This window comes from Schistocerca serialis, unplaced genomic scaffold (assembly GCF_023864345.2).
Source record: "Schistocerca serialis cubense isolate TAMUIC-IGC-003099 unplaced genomic scaffold, iqSchSeri2.2 HiC_scaffold_1196, whole genome shotgun sequence".
Lineage (NCBI taxonomy): Eukaryota > Metazoa > Arthropoda > Insecta > Orthoptera > Acrididae > Schistocerca > Schistocerca serialis.
Window position 1 is genome coordinate 1,162,501 of NW_026047399.1, and position 9,837 is coordinate 1,172,337.

Sequence of the window (9,837 nt, forward strand, 5' to 3'; positions counted from 1 at the left end):
CCGCCTTGCCTATCGCATCCGTCTCCCTTCCCCCACGCGGATCCTGTATGACCTTATCCCCTTCCCCCACCTCCTCCTCTTCCTCGAAAGGCTACGAATCCTCTACACCTCCCGTAAACTCGATCCTCCTCACCCGCTCGTCTCCCCGATCCTCTCCCACCCCCGCCCGCTGCCGCGCCTGTACTCCCATGTCCCACCCGGTCTCCATCTCTCCACCCTCCTTACCCTCTCCCAAGGTGGTTTCCGCCAGCTCCCTCTCCCTGATGATGTCCTCGTCCCCTCCATCTACCCCTCCTATCAACTTTGACCCTGCCCCCCCTCCCTCCTGGTGTCCTTTCCCTGCGGCACCCTCCCTCCTTTCTCTTCCCTTCCCTTCTCTCTCCTTTTCCCCCATCCCCTCCCTCCACCCCTCTTCTTCCGGGCTTCCCCTCCCCCTTCCTCTCTCCCCCGACTTTCCCCAGCCCGTGGCGTCCCTGCGCTCCCCTCTCGCTTTCCCTCTCCCCCTCCTCCTCCTCCTCCTCCTCCTCTCTTGGCAGGTCCCCGGACTCGCACACGCATCGTGAACTTTCGCGCGCCGGAGATCATCGCCCTCGGATTAGTGTCTGTGCCGTCGTGTCTGTGCCTCAGTGTTTTTCGCCGTCCACGCTCCTTCGTTCACGTGTGTCATCTACCTCGTCAGTGTTTGTGCCCAGTGCCGACGGTTTTTCTTGTTTGTTTCGTCAAGTGTGAACGGCTTCATGTTTTTTAACTATTGTATCTCCTGTTTTTTAACCGCCATTCTGTTACTTGTCTGTCTCCCTTTCTTTTTTCTTGTACTGCTTATGGCTGAAGAGCGGAGTACACTGTTCCGCTGCCAGCCCACCTTGTATGGGGTGTCCAAATTACAATAAAGAAAAAAAAAAAAAAAAAAAAGAGGTACGTCCAATATGCGACATTCCCGCTGTCCCTATACATGAGCTGCGAGCTGTACCAGTTACGAGCTAGAGACGCGATCGCGTTGCTCTCTGTACGAATGCCGATGCTGAGCGGTCAGCTAGGAGGCGCTCCATCCATGTCGGTACCGGTGAGCGTTGCACTCGCAGTCGCAAAAACGTACGGCAAGTATATTACTCGGAAGAGTCAATGACAGTCCACGCCCCCCTGCGTGGGAAGAGTCTTTCTAGGCCATGACCCACCGGAAGGGCGCAGCGTCCCCCACCCCAGACATGTGACGTCACACCATCGGTATTGACGACTAGACTGATTCCTTATAATCATTTGCCATACACCGGTGGAAGCTGCCGAGACGAGTAACTACATAGCGGGCTCGCCGTGTCACTAATGTACAGAGATACAACAGTTTCGACTGGAACCGGATTAAACGTATACACGGCGCTGATTAGTAATAGATAGAGCCATCAGAATACAGATAATGTATACAACTGTCCGTATACATGCTGAAAGACTCTGCTCACAATCACAACCACACGTCAGCCACACACCCTTATCACGCACTACTCTCTCCCTGTAACACGCACACAGACAATATGTAAGCACCAGCATGGAACAACACCCAGTGCATCCTCTCCGCCACATTAGACAATCCACACTGTCATAACCAGACTGGGAGGTCCACTCAGAAAACAGAATATCCCACCCACCCGACAACCACCATTGCTCAGCCAAGCCACCAACACCCACACATGTCCTACACAGGGGTGCACCCAACATCACAATACTGCCTCCTCTCACAGCACACAAACAATGGCAGGAATGAAAGACACAGGTCTGCCACAAGCATGGAATGAGAGCGCCGCCTGTCATGAGCCAAAGGTGCATCCTGACGTGGCAAATCAGATGATGCCGCAGGCATCCACTTACTATAATCACAATCAACAAACCGGCCGCCCCGCCCCCCCATTAAACCTTTCCTTACAACAATGTGTACCTTAACCTAACCTATGTCGTACCTTAACCTAACCTATGTCGTACCTTAACCTAACCTATGTCGTACCTTAACCTAACCTATGTCGTACCTTAACCTAACCTATGTCGTACCTTAACCTAACCTATGTCGTACCTTAACCTAACCTATGTAGTACCTTAACCTAACCTATGTCGTACCTTAACCTAACCTATGTCGTACCTTAACCTAACCTATGTCGTACCTTAACCTAACCTATGTCGTACCTTAACCTAACCTATGTCGTACCTTAACCTAACCTATGTCGTACCTTAACCTAACCTATGTCGTACCTTAACCTAACCTATGTCGTACCTTAACCTAACCTATGTCGTACCTTAACCTAACCTATGTCGTACCTTAACCTAACCTATGTCGTACCTTAACCTAACCTATGTCGTACCTTAACCTAACCTGTATTGCGCCTTAACCTAACCTGTATTGCGCCTTAACCTAACCTGTATTGCGCCTTAACCTAACCTGTATTGCGCCTTAACCTAACCTGTATTGCGCCTTAACCTAACCTGTATTGCGCCTTAACCTAACCTGTATTGCGCCTTAACCTAACCTGTATTGCGCCTTAACCTAACCTGTATTGCGCCTTAACCTAACCTGTATTGCGCCTTAACCTAACCTGTATTGCGCCTTAACCTAACCTGTATTGCGCCTTAACCTAACCTGTATTGCGCCTTAACCTAACCTGTATTGCGCCTTAACCTAACCTGTATTGCGCCTTAACCTAACCTGTATTGCGCCTTAACCTAACCTGTATTGCGCCTTAACCTAACCTGTATTGCGCCTTAACCTAACCTGTATTGCGCCTTAACCTAACCTGTATTGCGCCTTAACCTAACCTGTATTGCGCCTTAACCTAACCTGTATTGCGCCTTAACCTAACCTGTATTGCGCCTTAACCTAACCTGTATTGCGCCTTAACCTAACCTGTATTGCGCCTTAACCTAACCTGTATTGCGCCTTAACCTAACCTGTATTGCGCCTTAACCTAACCTGTATTGCGCCTTAACCTAACCTGTATTGCGCCTTAACCTAACCTGTATTGCGCCTTAACCTAACCTGTATTGCGCCTTAACCTAACCTGTATTGCGCCTTAACCTAACCTGTATTGCGCCTTAACCTAACCTGTATTGCGCCTTAACCTAACCTGTATTGCGCCTTAATGTAACCTATATTGCGCCTTAACGTAACCTATATTGCGCCTTAACGTAACCTATATTGCGCCTTAACGTAACCTATATTGCGCCTTAACGTAACCTACATTGCGCCTTAACGTAACCTATATTGCGCCTTAACGTAACCTATATTGCGCCTTAACGTAACCTATATTGCGCCTTAACGTAACCTATATTGCGCCTTAACGTAACCTATATTGCGCCTTAACGTAACCTATATTGCGCCTTAACGTAACCTATATTGCGCCTTAACGTAACCTATATTGCGCCTTAACGTAACCTATATTGCGCCTTAACGTAACCTATATTGCGCCGTAACGTAACCTATATTGCGCCTTAACGTAACCTATATTGCGCCTTAACGTAACCCACGTTGCGCCGTAACGTAACCCACGTTGTGCCGTAACCCGACACACGTTGGGCCTTAACCCGACACACGTTGGGCCTTAACCCGACACACGTTGTGCCTTAACCCGACACACGTTGGGCCTTAACCCGACACACGTTGGGCCTTAACCCGACACACGTTGGGCCTTAACCCGACACACGTTGGGCCTTAACCCGACACACGTTGGGCCTTAACCCGACACACGTTGGGCCTTAACCCGACACACGTTGGGCCTTAACCCGACACACGTTGGGCCTTAACCCGACACACGTTGGGCCTTAACCCGACACACGTTGGGCCTTAACCCGACACACGTTGGGCCTTAACCCGACACACGTTGGGCCTTAACCCGACACACGTTGGGCCTTAACCCGACACACGTTGGGCCTTAACCCAACACACGTTGGGCCTTAACCCAACACACGTTGGGCCTTAACCCAACACACGTTGGGCCTTAACCTGCTCTGTAATTGTCATACGACGCGTTAAATTAGTGTAGTGTTGCCTAACTGCAACCCCCGCAATATAGTTTGCTACTCGCACTGCCCGGTCCCCAGTGTATCGCTTCATGTTAAACACCTTGCAGCTATACACTAATGTGGATGGCAGCAGGACGTACATGCTCAATGCCCTTTGCAGTTGTTCATTGGCATTTGCAGTTGTTCATTGGCATTTGCAGTTGTTCATTGGCATTCGCATGGCGAAGCACTTAGCCTACGCTGTGGTACGGCCTGTGTCAACTGTCCGCTGATGTTGTACGTCCAAATCACACACTGTACTGCACATTGGTCCTCATGTACTGAATGATACATCGTGGTACATGTGACCGTACAACGACTGCGCCAACAACGGCGAACCATGCGGTCCAAATGTTGTGCACTCAGCTACGTGTCGTCGCCCTATAAGAGCTGGATTGCAGTGTGGTATGCCCTGGATGGCGATCAGCATGAGCCGTCTGTTGATGTAGTGGCGCGTGTTGTCAGACGTAGTCGTCTCTTCTCACACACCGTGATAGCATGGTGCACTGCGTTCCACATCTGCGACATGCGACAGAGGCCGGTTGACAGTCGTTCGCGCAATGGACATCGCATACGTACGGGGGCCACCTTCCACGTGTTCGCGAAGCGTGCACATGTTGTTGCGTGTATGTGGGCAGACATAGTGTGTCGTGACACCTGACACAGGCATGCAACAATCGTTGAATTTGCAAATGGCGATGGACGCCTACGTTTGCTGGTGACGTTACGCAAATGAACAACTGGTAAACCGTTGTGGTGCGGTTGTTCTCGCTAGAGGTGAATCAGTGATGGCGACGATCGGTTGAGCTACCAACCGGTTGTTCCAGCGATACCCACCATGCCCACGAACGTGAATGGCATCTGGGTGTGAAGCGATACGCGGCGGTGGCTGGGTGGGACCGCCCCGGCCGGTGAGGGGGGGCCTCCCGGCGTGCTGGCCGCGCGGTGCGTGGGCGCACGCGCTACAGCCGGCTGGTGGGGGCGGCCAGTGGCAGGCGCGCCGGCCGACGGAGGCGGCAGGCGGCGCAGCTGCGCGCCGGCGCACCCTGCACGCGGCGCCGTGCGGCCAAAGTAGGTCCTCGCGGGCCCGGTGCGAAGCGCGGTGGACATCTGCAGTGTGCTGGTCCGATTGAGGACTGTGTCCGCTGAGGATGCGCCGCCGCCCGGCGCTCGGCGCCGCGACGCCGTCTGCTGCTCGGTCGCCTCTGCGGTTCTCGCAGGTGGTTTGTATCGCAGCTGTGCGGACGTGTTGGCGCGTGCGCTGTGCTGGGAGAGTTCGCTTCGGCACCCAAGTGGGGCTTTTGTCCTTCTGTGGCGCTGGCGTTGGAGCTGCCGGTCACCGTAGGTGGCGCGTGTTGTCTCCCGCCGGCAATGCCACGACAGCACGCTCCCGGGCCTCTGTCGGCAGCGGCAAGCTCAGTTGGGAGCACGGGTGGTCGCACCTAAAGCGTCTACTCGCCAAACTCCGGGCGATTGCGCCTCTCTCGAACCCGACCAAGTACTTAGGACGGCGCTGCGCGCCGCCGGGACCTGAGAGGGTTTCGAGGTGTATGGTGCAGGGGAGCTCAGCCTCCTCCTGTTTGCAGAATAATTGAGCGGACGCTTGCGTGTTCGCGCGGGCCCCCGGGACACACTCCCGGGCGGCCGGCTGCTCAGCTCTAGTTGACGCAGCTCCCTGGTTGATCCTGCCAGTAGTCATATGCTTGTCTCAAAGATTAAGCCATGCATGTCTCAGTACAAGCCGCATTAAGGTGAAACCGCGAATGGCTCATTAAATCAGTTATGGTTCCTTAGATCGTACCCACGTTACTTGGATAACTGTGGTAATTCTAGAGCTAATACATGCAAACAGAGTCCCATACCTGTGACCAACCGTTAGTTAAACGTTTAGAGGTGGACCCCATCAGGATCTACCCAAATTTAGAACACGCTTTGCAACTTTCGCGTCTGGAGGAGCCGGCTGTCCTGACCACAGCATTAAGGCATATAGTGAGGGTGGGACACCAGTACGGACGTAAAGTCACCTTCTCGGCCATGGAGGCTGTTGATAGGATACAGTTAAAGACCATGAATCTCCCCACTGACTTCGGCGCCCTGCGTGACCTTGTTCAGAAGGTTTTCCAAAGGAGGAACGAAAAATTCGATTTAGATGAAATTTATAAGCAGGCTGTTCTAGCCAATGGAAGGATAGCTTTTGACTGGAGAAAGACCTTTCCAGAACAATACGTACACACGTACTTCCCATGATGATTAAATTACAAATAGGACAACTTAATGCACATAACAGCCGATTGGTCATGCAGGAGCTACGGAGGGTGGTGGAGGAGATGAGTCTTGATGTACTCTGTCTGCAGGAGCCATACTCTCTTGCGGGGAACATAGCCTTCGCCAGTGTCAGCTGGCAAATAGTATCTTTTGGAGATGATCCTAAAGCCACCACTATAGTTTTAAATAAAGCCATACGAGTCACAGTTTTGGCTCATTTCTCAAACGAACACTGTATTGTGACTGAACTCCAGACTCCAGTCGGGGTCATTCACTTAGTCAATATGTACTTCCAATATGGCGAGGACATCGAGGCCTATTTAGACCATCTATCAAGAGTAACAGCAGCGTTAAGAGGTAGAAAGATAGTGGTGGTGGCAGATGTCAATGCGAAATCCCCCCTGTGGTACAGTGGCACCCGGGACGGAAGAGGGGAGAAGATGGAGGAGACAATAATGTCACTACAATACTTGGTCTCTAATAGAGCCGGGAATCCCCCCACCTACACAGGCGGTGGAGGAGGAGGAACCAACATAGACATAACATTAGTATCACCTAACTTTGCTGGGCATTTGAATAATTGGAAAGTAAGAGACCAAATAACAACGAGTGACCATAATTTAATAACGTTTGAGCTTACAGATAGGGAATGCCACTGGGACATAGGGTGGGAGTTTCAGCTAAACTATAATAAAACTGATTGGGAGCGCCTTGCAAGAGAGTTTGTTCTACCGATATGGCCGGAGGGTGATGAAGACGTCGACAGGCATGCTGTGGAGCTGGTTAGTGCCATCACAAGAGCGGTAAAGGCTGCAGTACCAACTAGGAGGAGGGCTGTCGCGGCCTCCCCGGCACCATGGTCAGCTGAACTGGGGCAGTTGCGTCAGTCGGTCAGGAGGGCGAGGAGGTACTATCGGCGAAGTGTCGTCTGGGAAGAAAAACAGAGATGGCTGGGAGTCTATAGGAATGCCAAGGAGGAGTTCCAGAGGGAGCTCAAAAGGGTAAGGCTGGTAAGTTGGGAGAAGTACGTCCAAAGCCAATTGGCTATAGATCCCTGGGGCATTCCATATAAAATAGTCAGGGAAAAAATTAGGTCACCTATGGTACTATCTACCGTCCGGGATGGGAATCGGATGACTGGGACATGGCAGGAAACTGCTGAAGTCCTTCTCCGGTCCCTACTTCCGGATGACGTGGAAAATGAGGACACAGAAGAACAAGGCCTAATTAGGCAAGCCCAGGTAGAAGAGTACCAAAACAACACTTTGGTGTACCCTTTTTCGGAGAACGAGGTGGCGGAGCACATTAAAGCACTTAAGAGAGGAAAGGCCCCAGGACCAGACGGCATTATAGCGGGGGTGGTACAATACCTCGCTCCTCAACTGGTAGCACCTCTGGCAAGAATCTACAATGAGGCCCTAAGCCTCAAAAGGTTTCCTACCATCTGGAAACAAGCAAATGTAGTAATTATAAAAAAGGGACCGGATAAGGACCCAAAGGAGGTCAAGTCCTACAGACCCATTTGTCTGTTGGATCTGTTGGGAAAATTGCTAGAGAGGCTACTGGCTGACAGGCTGATGGCACACCGAGTGCTTTGTGGAATGAGCAGCAGGCAGTTCGGCTTTAGGCCGGGGCGTTCTGCGTCTGACGCAATCGCCATGGCGGCTGAGGTCTGCGGGTCATCCACACATAAGTATATAGTTGGCATCATGGTGGACATCAGTGGCGCCTTTGACGACCTGTGGTGGCCTTCGCTTTTCTCTCGCTTGCGAGAGAAGGAGTGCCCAGGGCCGCTATATGGCTGTCTTAGGAGCTATTGTGAGGACAGGGAGGTCTGGCTATCATCCCCTAGCGGTAGAGTGGGCAAAAAGATAACAAAGGGGTGTCCACAGGGCTCTGTCCTGGGGCCACTCTTTTGGGATGTTAATATGGAGCCTCTTCTTGAGACCTTGGAGAGCTGTGCAGATGTGCTAGAGGTGATAGCTTACGCGGATGACCTCCTCCTGTTGGTTGGCGGCCGGAGCCGAGAGGAACTAGAACCAAAGATAGAGAGGACCATGACACAACTTTCACAATGGTGCCACAAAACGAAGCAAAAAATAGCACCAAACAAATCGACTTATCTACTCTTAAAGGGCCAATTGGTCAGAAACCCTACAGTTAGGATGGATGGCACGCCAGTTATACGTCGTCGAGAAGCTAGATACTTAGGGCTAATATTAGATGAAAAATGGAGTTTCGGCAGGCATATCGAGGCAACTACACACAGGGCTTTAGAGGTGCTAAATAATCTCATCAACATTGGCCATAGACGTTTTCATCTTCCACCAAGTCTCATCAAATTGTATCATAACACCATCCTGGTTTCCATCGTGGGCTACGGGTCCGGGGTCTGGGCCCACAGGCTCACGAGGGTCGTTCCTGCCGTGGCCGTGCGGAGGGTGCAGCGAAACATGATACTTCGTTCAGTGGGGGCATATAGAACATCTCCAGGGGGAGCATTACTAGTACTCATGGGCCTATGCCCCCTTGATGTAAAAATCAGGGAGCAGGCTGCATGGTATTGGGTAAAAAAGGGGAGAATAGAAAAAACAATGGATATAATGGGAGTCAGAGTGGGGGACAAAATTACAATTAGAAGAAGGGGAATGGAACTTTGGCAGGAAATTTGGGATGGGGAAGAGACCGGAAGAAGAACATACCAACTATTACCAAATGTACAGGAAAGACTACAGATGAAACACTTCCAGCCAAGTAAGGGACTGCTGCACTTCCTCACTGGGCATGGCCCGTACCCGGCATATCTTTGCCGGTTCGGGAAAAGAGCGACACCATCGTGTGACTGTGGTGCTGAACTGGGCACACCGGACCATGTGGTCTATGAGTGTCCGCTTTTCGACGACGTAGCACGGGATTTACGAAATTCACTACCTAACACAGACACCTTCCATCTCATTAGGGACGCTACCACCTTCACTATCATTGATAAACTGGCTAGCGAGGTTTCCGCCAAGGTCCTAAGGGAATACAGAAGGGAAATTGAGTAGGTAGGATCACAAATTCTCTAGACACAACGCATCATCCCATTCCGCCGGGGTGCGTACTGGCCGATCGTCAACAACGATCGGGATCCGACGCATCCAGGATTAGGGGGAGGGTGTGACCATACCGACTAGACTATAGCACACTAACTACGACAAATAATAACAATATATACTATGGTTGTAGGAGTAGAGTGTAGGAAATTTTTTGTTTCTGTTTTTGACCTGCAGCGATTGTCGGAAGGCCAGCCCGGTGCCAGGGGCACGCCCACTGGGGTTAGCTCGGTGGGCACGGCCATAAAATAGTAGGTTTATATTATATACTGGCACACCTGTAACGCTGCAGGATGTAGATACCAGTAGCAAAGTAGCTTAGAGTTGATAGCCTAACAGTAATCCACATAGATACCTGTAGATAATGTAGTTACCTGTAGATTGAACTAACTTCCTGTAGCTAATAATAGTAATAGAATATAATAGATAAAGGTATATG